The sequence below is a fragment of the Copadichromis virginalis genome, linkage group LG2 (assembly GCF_057382275.1).
Source record: "Copadichromis virginalis isolate Kocher_CV1m ecotype Utaka linkage group LG2, C_Virginalis_male_GT1.1, whole genome shotgun sequence".
NCBI lineage: Eukaryota > Metazoa > Chordata > Actinopteri > Cichliformes > Cichlidae > Copadichromis > Copadichromis virginalis.
In genome coordinates, this window is record NC_140619.1 from 5,393,387 (window position 1) to 5,405,033 (window position 11,647).

An 11,647-nucleotide genomic window follows, 5' to 3' on the forward strand; every position below is an offset into this window, starting at 1 on the left:
ATATGTATCTATGTAGTGTGTCATTTTTAAAGATTTTTGATATAGTGCAGAAATGGGGTAAACATTACTTTGCTATATATATTAAAATGTTAATCAATATTATTGTGTATATCGGGAATGACATTTTATTTTTAAACTAATTTTCTAGAAGAAATAACTCAAGTTAAAGGGACAGTTCACCCTGTTTCTCCTCTGTCTTGTAGTGCAGTGCACAGAGATTGTTTTGGTTATGAGTTGTCCAGTTCTGGAGATACCAGCTGTACAGATGTTTCGCTTCTCCTACGTGTAATGGTACCAGATGGCACTCACCTTTGGTGGCTAAAGGACCTGAATAAATACATTTGAAAAGAAACCATTTGTCTTTCCATAAACTTTTCATGACCCATTTACTTTTTTTCAATAGCATAAGTAAAATAATAAATAAGTAAAATTTAAAAAACCCTATAAACGAAAGTAAGTAGTTAACTAATACTGCACCTCAGCCAGGGGGACACAATTAATCTTGTCATGCACTACTAAAATTAATCTTGTCGTTCGCTTCTGTCTGTGCAGTAAAACACGTTAAATGCATGTGAAATGGTTAAATAAAAGACTGTAATATCTTCCTGGAGCCAGGAGCCATTGCCTTCCTGGAAATGTCACAGCAATGACAATGATATAAGTCAAAAATAATAATTATAAGTTAGTGAGCAGTCGATGGACAGATTCAATCTAGCTGTTTGTTGTTTTTAAATATTACTTTTAGCTAAATTTCCATTTTACAAGCACAAAATAGCCAGCCTTTACTTTCGCTACCAGATAGATAGATAGATAGATAGATAGATAGATAGATAGATAGATAGATAGATAGATAGATAGATAGATAGATAGATAGATAGATAGATAGATAGATAGATAGATAGATAGATAGATAGATAGATAGATAGATAGATAGATAGTTCGGGTCATGTTAAATGTGTGTGCTTCATTATCAGTATATTTGCCAAGTAAGGATACCAGTAACCACCATCTAAAGAAACTGAAAAGTAAAACAAACACTGAACTGATGAAAAAGAGTAACCACTCCACCTGGTGAAGTTACCTCCACTCTTCCACCTCTGCCAGCTTCCAGCATTTCCAGCCCTACAAGAACAGACGGTGTGAAGAACGACTTATGGGATTGGATTCCACCCAGCAGTGACTTATACTCTCAACCTATATGTCACAGATGGTAGGATTTCAGTGTGGTTGATATAGGAAATCCACTAAGGAGTATTGATCTTTCTAAGATCTGCTCTCTCTGCCTGATCTCCACAGGATCTCACTCTCTGCAGAGACCTGAGAGGGGAGCAGAGTTGCTGAAATCTCACTTTACCTTTAACAGTTAAAGGTGAGGTAATGCTGTGCAACATAAATAATGTTCCAGATACAAATCTCACCATCCTATGAGGACAATGCATGTTGCATTTCACAGTGATTTGAAATAACTTGAGGCAGAACCGAGAGCAGCACAAGAAAAAATGTCTGCAGAGAGCGAAAGAAAAGAATGATGTCTAGAACAACTCAAACTGTGGCAACAGAAAATCCAAACTCACTGTTGACTCACTGTTTGCTTGCCAACTCATCTCTGGGTAGATTAACTTCAAAACCACAGCAGTAATAATCGGTTTGCGTCAAAGATGTCTCCAACAAGAAAAACAATAACCTTGCAGATTACTCCTTGATGATAAAGTTACACATGACCTAACTGGGATTTCTTTGTAAAATGCAAGGCATTCTGCAACCAGACAAAACATTACCTGTTACATGTCAAAGCAACAATGCCTACAGCGCTCCACCTACATCCCACACACCTTTATTCATCTCTGTGATCAGTGCTTATATTGCATGGTAATGAGTGTCAGTACTTGTCATATGTTGTGAAGTAAGCTTAGGGACCAAATTAAAGTTTCAGTTTGGATCCCACAAAAACTGAAAAGCTGTGTTTCTCAACAAGTATCCTCTAACATTTTGTGCTCCCATTTAAATGATGAAGACTTGAATTTTAAGGTATGTATCTGCTTGTCAAACCAATTTCATTGTTTAGCTTTTGGTCCAAGCTTGCATTCATCAAGGGCTGTGGCACTTAAAAAACAGACATTTTTGACATAGTTTTCCTTTGATTTCCTGGACTGTTAGCCAATGATCTGCTGTTAAATTGTACAAACAGGTTGAAGGGGGAAAAAGTGCATAAAGCCACACATCTCCCTCCCCTCGTTTCTCTCTCCATATATATATATGTCTCTCTCAGACAGTTTTAATCTCTGGTAATACAGTCACGTCCAGAATTATCGTCTGCCGTGTAAAGCGACCTGCCGCCAGTGCCTCCAGTCTCCGCAGCGCTCCTTCATTACCGTGCACAGTGGGTGAGCCAGAGCACACAGTGTGGTAATCCCTGCTGGAAGGCGTCACCATACCGCCATTACTGAAACTAAACCCATCCATGCACATAGACCTGTATACATCTCCAGCCATGACTGGTGTGTTGTAACAGCATATTGTAGACTATGGATATAGGTTTATAGTTCTCTGCAGGGGATGTTAGATTTATCCTCTGAAACACGTTATAGGGATGGGTTGTTCTTATTTGTTTTTAAAATATTAAATACTAAATACTAAAAATATTTTTATTGGAAACTTATTCATAGGATAGGTTAAAAACTGGTTTGGTAGTGACATATGCTGTTGCTGCCTACCTAAATCTACCTGATCAATTCTAAATCCCATATCAGGTTCAGCTTCATGCATCTTACGTTAATCACTGCATTTGTTGTGTCACTCATACTAGTATTTCAGCATTTTTATGTGTTGTGTATGCAAGAACACAACTTGTACTCTCTTGTAAACTCCACCGACAAAGGCCAGGCTTGAACCAAGAACCGTCTTGATGTCAGGGAACAGTGACAACAAATGCATCACCGCACACTCTCACTCGTTCCCTTCAGTATAACGACAATGAACCTTTGATTTTCCAAGGTGGTAATTTTGTAACTGCATCACCAACAAACTTTAGCCTTGTACTTTAATCAATATTGGCCAGCAGAGGTCGCCAAATATAATTTAATTTATTAAAAGTGCGGAGGTCTTATTTTTAAATCTAACTCAGAATCATTGTGATTTTGAAAATATTCCACTTGTATTTAATTACAGTGGACAGTTTCAGTTGAGTGTTCCCCAAATTGCACTGCATCTTTGCAACACTTATTAAAAGGGTTCATATTTGTGGATTATACCAATCAACAAGTCTATTGCGGTTATAATATCATCAATTATGTTTTACTCTTCTGTAGTAAAGTGATCGTACATTTTACACCAGCAGTGGTTATATCACTGAACATCATTAAACTGTTTATTTTTATTCCTCTTTATTTGATCACGACTTGTCTTTTCAGACATTTTGGTAATTTAACATGTATCACTGACCTTCAGGTTCAGAAATGACAAAAATAACTGACTGTCCGACTTTCAGATCATAGAAGGAAAAAATACTACCTGCTTTCTTCTGGTGTGACAGCAGCGCTGTATTCTTCTCAATTTATTAGGTATCATGGCAAGTAATGAAGCGGAAAGGTCAGGGGGAATGTGTTGTTATCTGCTCTAAACCAATAGGTCAGATTTCCACTTTCCACGCCACAACTCTGTGAATGCAGCTGGTGCCCTTTTGGTTAAAACAATACATTCACCTTGCCCACTCATACATCACATCACAAATTCTCCATCTTATTGGCAATGTCACACAGAGGACTGGGAGATATTACTGAATAGATTTACTGCCAGGGCTCGTCTACAGCCTCAGATATGATATAAACAGTGTGTAATGTAAGCCATACATTATGAATCCAATTTGTTTGGGTGAGATCGGGTATTTGGAGTGGAAGATAGCTTTGCTGGGCTGAAATTCACAAAGAGACCACTAGATGGCAACATGTCGGTGACTATGAAGTCAAGGTAACACTTAGGCAAGCAAATCAGGACATAAGTGAAACACCAGAATCTGTTTATACCTTATTATATTAAATGTTCTTGCTATTTTGACTCTACCCTGTATGTCAATTACATGGAAGAGAAAAAATAAACTGAAAGATAAAAAATATATAAGAATAATATTTTTAAAAAACTCACTAAAATACAAAATACAGCCTCAAAATGATCTTATTGACCTCAGTAGTACTGCCACAAAAGGAAACATACATTTTTATTTGATTTTACTGTATTTGGAATTTTATTTTATTTGGATTACAATATGTGGTCTAGCCGTGTGGATTTATAGGTGGCTTTGGAGGTTATTACCAAAATTATGGAGTCGTACATAACATTTACAGTTTATCAAAGAAAAAAAAAGTTATGGCTGAAATGTTGTTTATCCAGTCATTTCTTTAAGAAATACAGACTATAAAAGAAGTGAGTTAGCTCAAAATATTCCATTTACAATTCAAAAGCATAACAGACAAATGTAGCAATGTGTCACATTTAAGAAGCTGGAGTTTCTGTGAGGTCGTAAATCACAGTGTGATTGCTGCAGGGGATCCAGATGGCCTGTGAAATGTATTAATAAACTTTTGTTTCAGGACAGATTTTTTATTCCTCAAGGACATTTTGTATTCAAAGCACACAACGCAAAAGAGCAGGACAAGGCGTTATGTATAGGTAGGAAATGCTGAATCTACAAAGCCACAGGGTGAGGGTATTAGAAGAGACTGTGTGTCATAATGATGTATGGTGCAATGTGTGTGGGGGTCATGGGAAAATAGATGTCTGTTTTAGAGGAAAAACATTACATAACACATTAAGGAAGGGGAAAAAGCATGCTCCTAACCACAATTGTGCACAGATAAACATCACAAAATTACAACACAATGCACAAAACAATCAAAGGTCATTTCATGGTCATACGCTATCTAGTGAGATTACTGTAACTGGTATTTCATCTTATCTGTGACGTTGTGCTCCTGATCTAAAGTAACAGTTAACGACAGAAGCTCATGTTTGGTGATTCTGTACTAAAATGAAATATGGATGGATAACAGTCAAGCATAATATGGTCACTGTTTGAACAAACCTGGATACAGATCATATTCCAATCATTGGCAACAAACTACACTAAATTATTATATCACAAAAGATACATTATTGCATGAAGAAGGGACACCATACCACTATTACCTAGCACATTAATAAAAGTGCTGCATGCGTCGGAGTTTGTTATTTGCCTAACTCATGTTACTTATTGAAGTCTCTGGAGATGCCATGTTTATATTATTACCAAAAAAGTGAGGATTATTTTGTTAAATTATGGCTTTTATGGTCTTTTTGAAGATTAACATTTAAAAAAATGTGAATGTTAAATAAATTAATAAAATGCAAAAAAAAATGCCACATTAGCCCCTAAATCAAAATGTTAGCATTTAATTATGTAAATAGATGAACTGAAAAAACTGGAGTAGAGTTAGATGATTTCATCTCTACATCAAAACATTATTATTATTATTATTATTATTATTATTATTATTATTATTATTATTATTATCGTTGCAATGAAAAAACTCATTAACTTTTTGTTGAACTCCAGGTCAACTAAGCTTTTTTCCAGGAACATGGAATCCCTGTAAAACCTTCCCCCCTGAGGGGACACCAACTACACAGGTGTACTCAGGAACTTACAAAACATAACCAGCACACGAGTAAGCAAGTACTCTAATGCACCTGCCAACATCTCTGTTACTATGAATATCAAAGTGGTTAGATGAGCCGATCTCCCAAACTCATAAAGTTAAAATGAAACACAGATCAGGGGAATATTTTTTTCCCACAGTTTAGGAGTAGAAAAAATAGAAAACAGCACCATGTGGGTGCCAGTATGGCTCAGCAGGCTGAGCTGACAAGTCTGAAATCCTATTCCTGTAGTCCATGTTCCATCCTGCCCTGGGCCAGTTCCTTTCTTGTTTTTTACCCTGCTCCCTCTCTGTTCTTCCATGTCCAAAATAAATGCTCAATGTTCAAAAAAAAAGGACATTTGGCAAACATTGCACCATGTGGCACCAATAGCTCGCTTGTTTGAGCAGGCTGTCATGATCCCTTGGGTCGTTGACCCAGAGTTTTGAGTTTGGGGAATATTTAGGGGTTTTGTTTATTGTCATATTATAGTTCTGTATATTGTATTGTTGTAATTCAGGCTTTATGTTATGGTGCTGATTATTCCCTTTTGTATTCCCATCCTGTTCCCTCAGTCTTGTCTCCATGTTTTTGGCTTCTGTCTGTGTCAAGTTTGCGTCTCTTAGTCTGAGTCTGTGTGTTCATTACTTCCTTTTTTATTTTCATAGCCTCTCATCTGGTGTGTATTGTGTTCTGTTAAACTTCCTTTGTCTCATTACCCCTGATTTGTTCCAGCTGTGTTCCAAGCTTTTACCTGCAGATAAAAGCTGTGTTTTTTAGTTAAACTTCCATTTGATAAGTCCTGCATCTGGGTCCACCTTTTGCCTTCCACATGCCTCTTCCATGACAACTGCAGGGTCCAGGGTATTGAAACAACCTACCAAACCCTAGCTGAAGGCCTATGGCCATCACAGTGGCCTGTCAGCTTTGAAAATCCATGAATGGACATCAGAAGTGCAGAGTGTGCACAATGATACAAAACTTGCAGAATCTATTCCAGGAATTATTTGCATGAATAATGGGTGAAAGTCTCCCGAGCAAGAATGATCAGACTCTTACCTGGTTGCAAGAATTCTTCACAAGTTTTAACACTCGCTAAAGAGGGTGTGACTACTCATGACCATCTCTGGATTCCAAATTTTCCCTTAGATCCTTTTTTTTTCTTTTGTTATTGTGAAACTGTAAAATATTGAAACGTTGTCATCCATGAGCTGAAATCTTTACACCCCACACGTTTCTGCAGCAACACTTTACAGCTGTTTGATAAGGAGAGAATGAACTGTGAACAGAAATGAACTGATGTTGTATCACACCTGTCCTCAGATGCTCTGCCGGGAGACTTGATGATGACACACTTAGACAGGTGAGAAGTCACACTTTCCATGTTTATAGCTTGACTAAAAACAAAAGAGATCAGTGAGAAACTAATGACGAAAACCAAAAGCTGGATATTTTAGGAAGTGTAAATAAGTAACAAGGGAGAAGAACAGTGTCGGTGAAAAGGTGAGGAAACATAAGTGCAGTTCAGTCAGCTGGCTCAGGGGGATAGATTTATTTATACGAATACAGAGATATTTGGCTTCTAGCCTTCTATCCACTCCACACAAGCTTAGATATTCCCAATTTAGACAGAAAAAAACTAGGTTATAGAGTATGGTGCCAACCAAGAGGAAACATATCATTTGTGAGTTGATGCTACCTATTTCTATTGGCCCTTTCCCAGCAAACCTGAAGAGAAGCAGAAAGCATAACAGAAATTATTACATTTAAGCCTAACAGTCTATATAATATGTGCCCAAATATGGCAGCAATGCAGCTAATAACTGTTCACTTCACATTCAGATGAGAAGAGCAGAAAATCTACAAATGCTGTGTGCTCCAACTATCATCAGACAGCTAGAATAGATATAAGATAAGGCTGGCTGAGTTTAATAGGAACATAAACTACAACACTGAGATTAAAATGATAATGACAAACAAAGTGGAACAAAATCAATACAATATACTTCAGTTAAGAATAGTATACATGGCTTTGTATCACACCCTGCACATTAATGATGATACTTCATCAAAACTGCTGCGGCATGGTTGTGACATTAAGGACACCTCACCTGCATTTGCTGTTGTAAAGCCCTCTTGTTAAGCAGTTTTGGTCAGTATTCTTATTATAGATATCAAATTTTGTCCAGGTTTGAAAATGCCCAGGCTGCAAAAAAGAACTGCATTTGATGGTAGTGGAGTTTCAGTCAGTTAAGAGAATGATTCTAATCAACTGGAAATCAAGTAAAACAAATTGTTTCATTACAAATTACTTAATTTGCATTAAGGACTTCATGGAATGAACACAGTGCTGCAATCCTGTAAGACAAGGAGATGCTAGATGAACATGTTGGACTGTCTGTCTGATTTGTGCAGCTGTGGCCCATCTGCTTTAAGGTTAAATGTGTTCTGTCCCTGCACCTCCTGAAGCTCCATTGTTCCACTGAAGGAAAAAGCACCCAAGACCATTATGGCGCCCTCTTCCGCTGTGGCACATGGAAAACATCTCAGGTGGGATCTGCTTGTCATGCCAGTAACGTTGGAAACCATCAGAACCATCAAGGTTAAATTCTTTTCTCATCAGAGAATAAACTTTTCTTCCACCTTTCAATGTCTTATGTTTGGTGCTCTATTGCAAAGTCCAAATGGTCAGTTCTATGGCATTACAGGAGACGAGGCCTTTAAAGACATTTCTTGTTTTTGAAGCCCTTCAGTCCCAGATGCCGTCTGATGGTTATGGGGCTGCAGTCGGCACCAGTAACGGCCTTAATTTGGGTCGTTGGGTGTCTCGATGGACAGCCAAGTGGATTCCCCAGCTCAGTGCTGATTAAATCTTTTTGGGTCTTCCAATTGACTTTTTCGTTCCATAACCCTCAGGATCATTTAAGAAATTCCAAGTGACTGTCTTACTATGTCCCACCTCAACAGTGATGGTGTGAGAGACCCTGCTTATGCTGTTCAACAACCTGACCATGTTAAAAAACTGAAAGTTTGTTGCCTTTGCCATCAGAATGTCATGGCAGTGTGACTACCTGACAGAAAATGACAATGTGGTCCTAAACTTTTGAGCAGCTGTAAAACATCCTGTTTCAGTTGAAGCGTTTTTCTCAATAAATTGCATGCTCAAAAAATATTTTGTCTCACTCCCATTTCTTCTTGTTGGATGTTGAAGCTCTACTTGGAACCTTGTTAAGATCCAACCACACAAAATATGATTGTTTGCCATTTTTCAAGTGGTCTTAAACTTTTGATTGGGACTTTATTTGCATTGACAAGCAACTGAACAGCTGTACCTAAAAACGTCTCTGATGAGTGTAAGTCCATGTGGACCAGGGAAGTCAAATTCATTTTACATGGTGGGCCACATATTCTTTTTCAGCAGCTGCAAAAACGTATTAAAATACAATGAATAATCCAAAAATGTATGCCCTCGTTCACATTTTCCAAACTAATTACTTTACGGGAAGCTCGGCAGTGTTGCTATGACAGGTGTGGGCAACTCCAGGCCTCGAGGGCCAGTGTCCTGCAGGTTTTAGATCTCACCCTGGGTCAGCACACCTGAATCAAATGATTAGGTCATTACCAGGCCTCTGGAGAACTTCAAGACATGTTGAGGAGGTAATTTAGCCATTATATCAGCTGTGTTGGATCAAGGACACATCTAAAACCTGCAGGATACCAGCCCTCGAGTCCTGGAGTTACCCACTCCTGTGCTATGACAATAACCATGCACATTACTGGATTATAATGGAAAGTCAGTCAATCCGAGTCACGTTGTAGCGAATGTACCTCTGCAACTTAAAAAAGAAAAAGAAAAACCATCGAAAGGATTTTTTTTCTATGCGTTTCATCTTTTGGTGTTTCTATAAAGACCTTCAGAAAAACCGTTATCTTTAACATCGGCGTAACTTTGTGCTGAACATTGGGGGGGGGGGGGGTCAAGATCTCTGTCTAAATAAATAAATAAATCTGGGTAAATTCCCAGATGATTAAACATGCAACTATTTTGCTGGTAATACCTGAAACGAGGAAAGAAAATCAGCAACCTATTTATGCAAGATAAAGGGGTTATGTGTGTGGTTGTTGTCAAGTTTAAAGATTCAAGAAGTTTATTGTCATGTACGCGGCAAAACACAAATGGTTAGGCAGAGCAATGAAGTTTTTACTTTGCGGGTTGCCAAAGGTGTCAGAGCGTCCGTGACATAATTAATATGCGACACAAGCGCTACAACAAAGGTGTATGTCAAGGCAAGAATATACCTGCTGCTTCGTCAGACTCTGGGACCACAGTGTTGTTTTTCATAGCCATTTCCCCCATTGCTGGGTTTCATGAATGGTGGCCTTGATTTTCGAGATGTTCTCATGAATCATCGAGTGACGCTACTGACCAGCCAATCAGTGGCATGCAGTCTGACGATGTCACATTTTAGTACCTGCTCAGATTGCTTGGAACCCTGGCTGAGCAGGAACAAAAAACGTACTTGGTACCGGGTACTATGACTTAATGGAAAACCCTGAAAACCACGGAGAATTGTGCCGAGTGCCCACACTCAAGCATAGTCATTGTTTTGCATTTTAGTTTTCTTTTTCTATTCCTTTACTGATTGTACTTGGTTTATTGTTTATTGTGCATCATTTTGGTCAACAGCTGTTGTGTTTAAATATGCTATATAAATAAGCTTAACAGTACTCAGACCAATGCTTTTCACAGCTAAGGATTCACACATTCTCTCCAACTCTCTATACACTTTTGTAGTATATTTAATTTGACAGAAAAAGACAAAAAATACACAATAAAAAAGAAAAAGACTAACTTAAGTCATTTTTTATATTTCTACCAATATTGCTATAATATTAGTGTGAATTCATTTGGTATAATAATCTGGTAAAATTTTAACATCATTTCCAAATTCACTTACACAATTAGCTGTTTCTGATATGGGTTAACCTTTGTCAACATGCTTGTGTAAAGGTTTGAAAAAGATCCAGCTGCCTCCTATTTCAGTGAGGTTTTTTGGGTTTAATAGGACAGCTTGTCTGCAAAAGTAGGACACTTACCTGAACTCTAAATGAGTGCAACTGTATACACATTTCTGGAAAATTTCATTTTAAGATATATTTGAAAAGTACAAGTCAGACTTTAATATTAAGATTTTAATCAATTACATTAAAATAACATTTTCATGATTATCTCTTTCAAACATTAATAAAAATAATGAAATAGTCATGTTCCTGTTTACTTCATGTGAAACTGTTAAATGACAGATTACATGTTTTATTAACATTCTCAGCTGTTATTCGCCATACTAACATCAACATTGCTATGTAAATTTCCAACTCACCCCTTATCCTTCAAGCTCAAGCCCACTACCAGAGGCCTGTTAACTTGAAGGTCCTGGGCAATATCTTTGCTTTTCCTGGGACTACACTCTGCTGGATGGACATCTCGAAATGTTGTTGGGATCTGCTGGAGCCACTAACCCAGTTTGGGGGTTACTGCCCTGAGTGCTCCAATTACCACGGGGACTGCTGATATCCTCACCTTCCACAGCTTCTTAAGCTCCTCTGTCAGCCTTTGCTATTTCTCTGGCTTCTCGTGTTTCTTTTTCTTGATGTTGCTATCACTCAGGATAGCTACATCTGCCACTACGACTGCCTTCCTCTGCTTATCCACCACTACTATGTTCATCACCTGTTTGTCTTTCTGTATCTGGAAGTCCCACAGAATCTTAGCTCGCTATGTGCTGGATTGTCTTATGGGCCTCTTTGCACAGCCTGCACCTGTGCAAAGATGCACAAGTGCATCAGGTCTACCACCTGGTGTGGATCTTGTACTTTGGGTGTATTCGTGTGCTGCCATGCTTAGTGCCTCTGTGCTGTCTTTTAGGCAAGCTTGGTCAAGCCACTGGTAGGATTTTTCAATATAAGCCACTTCATC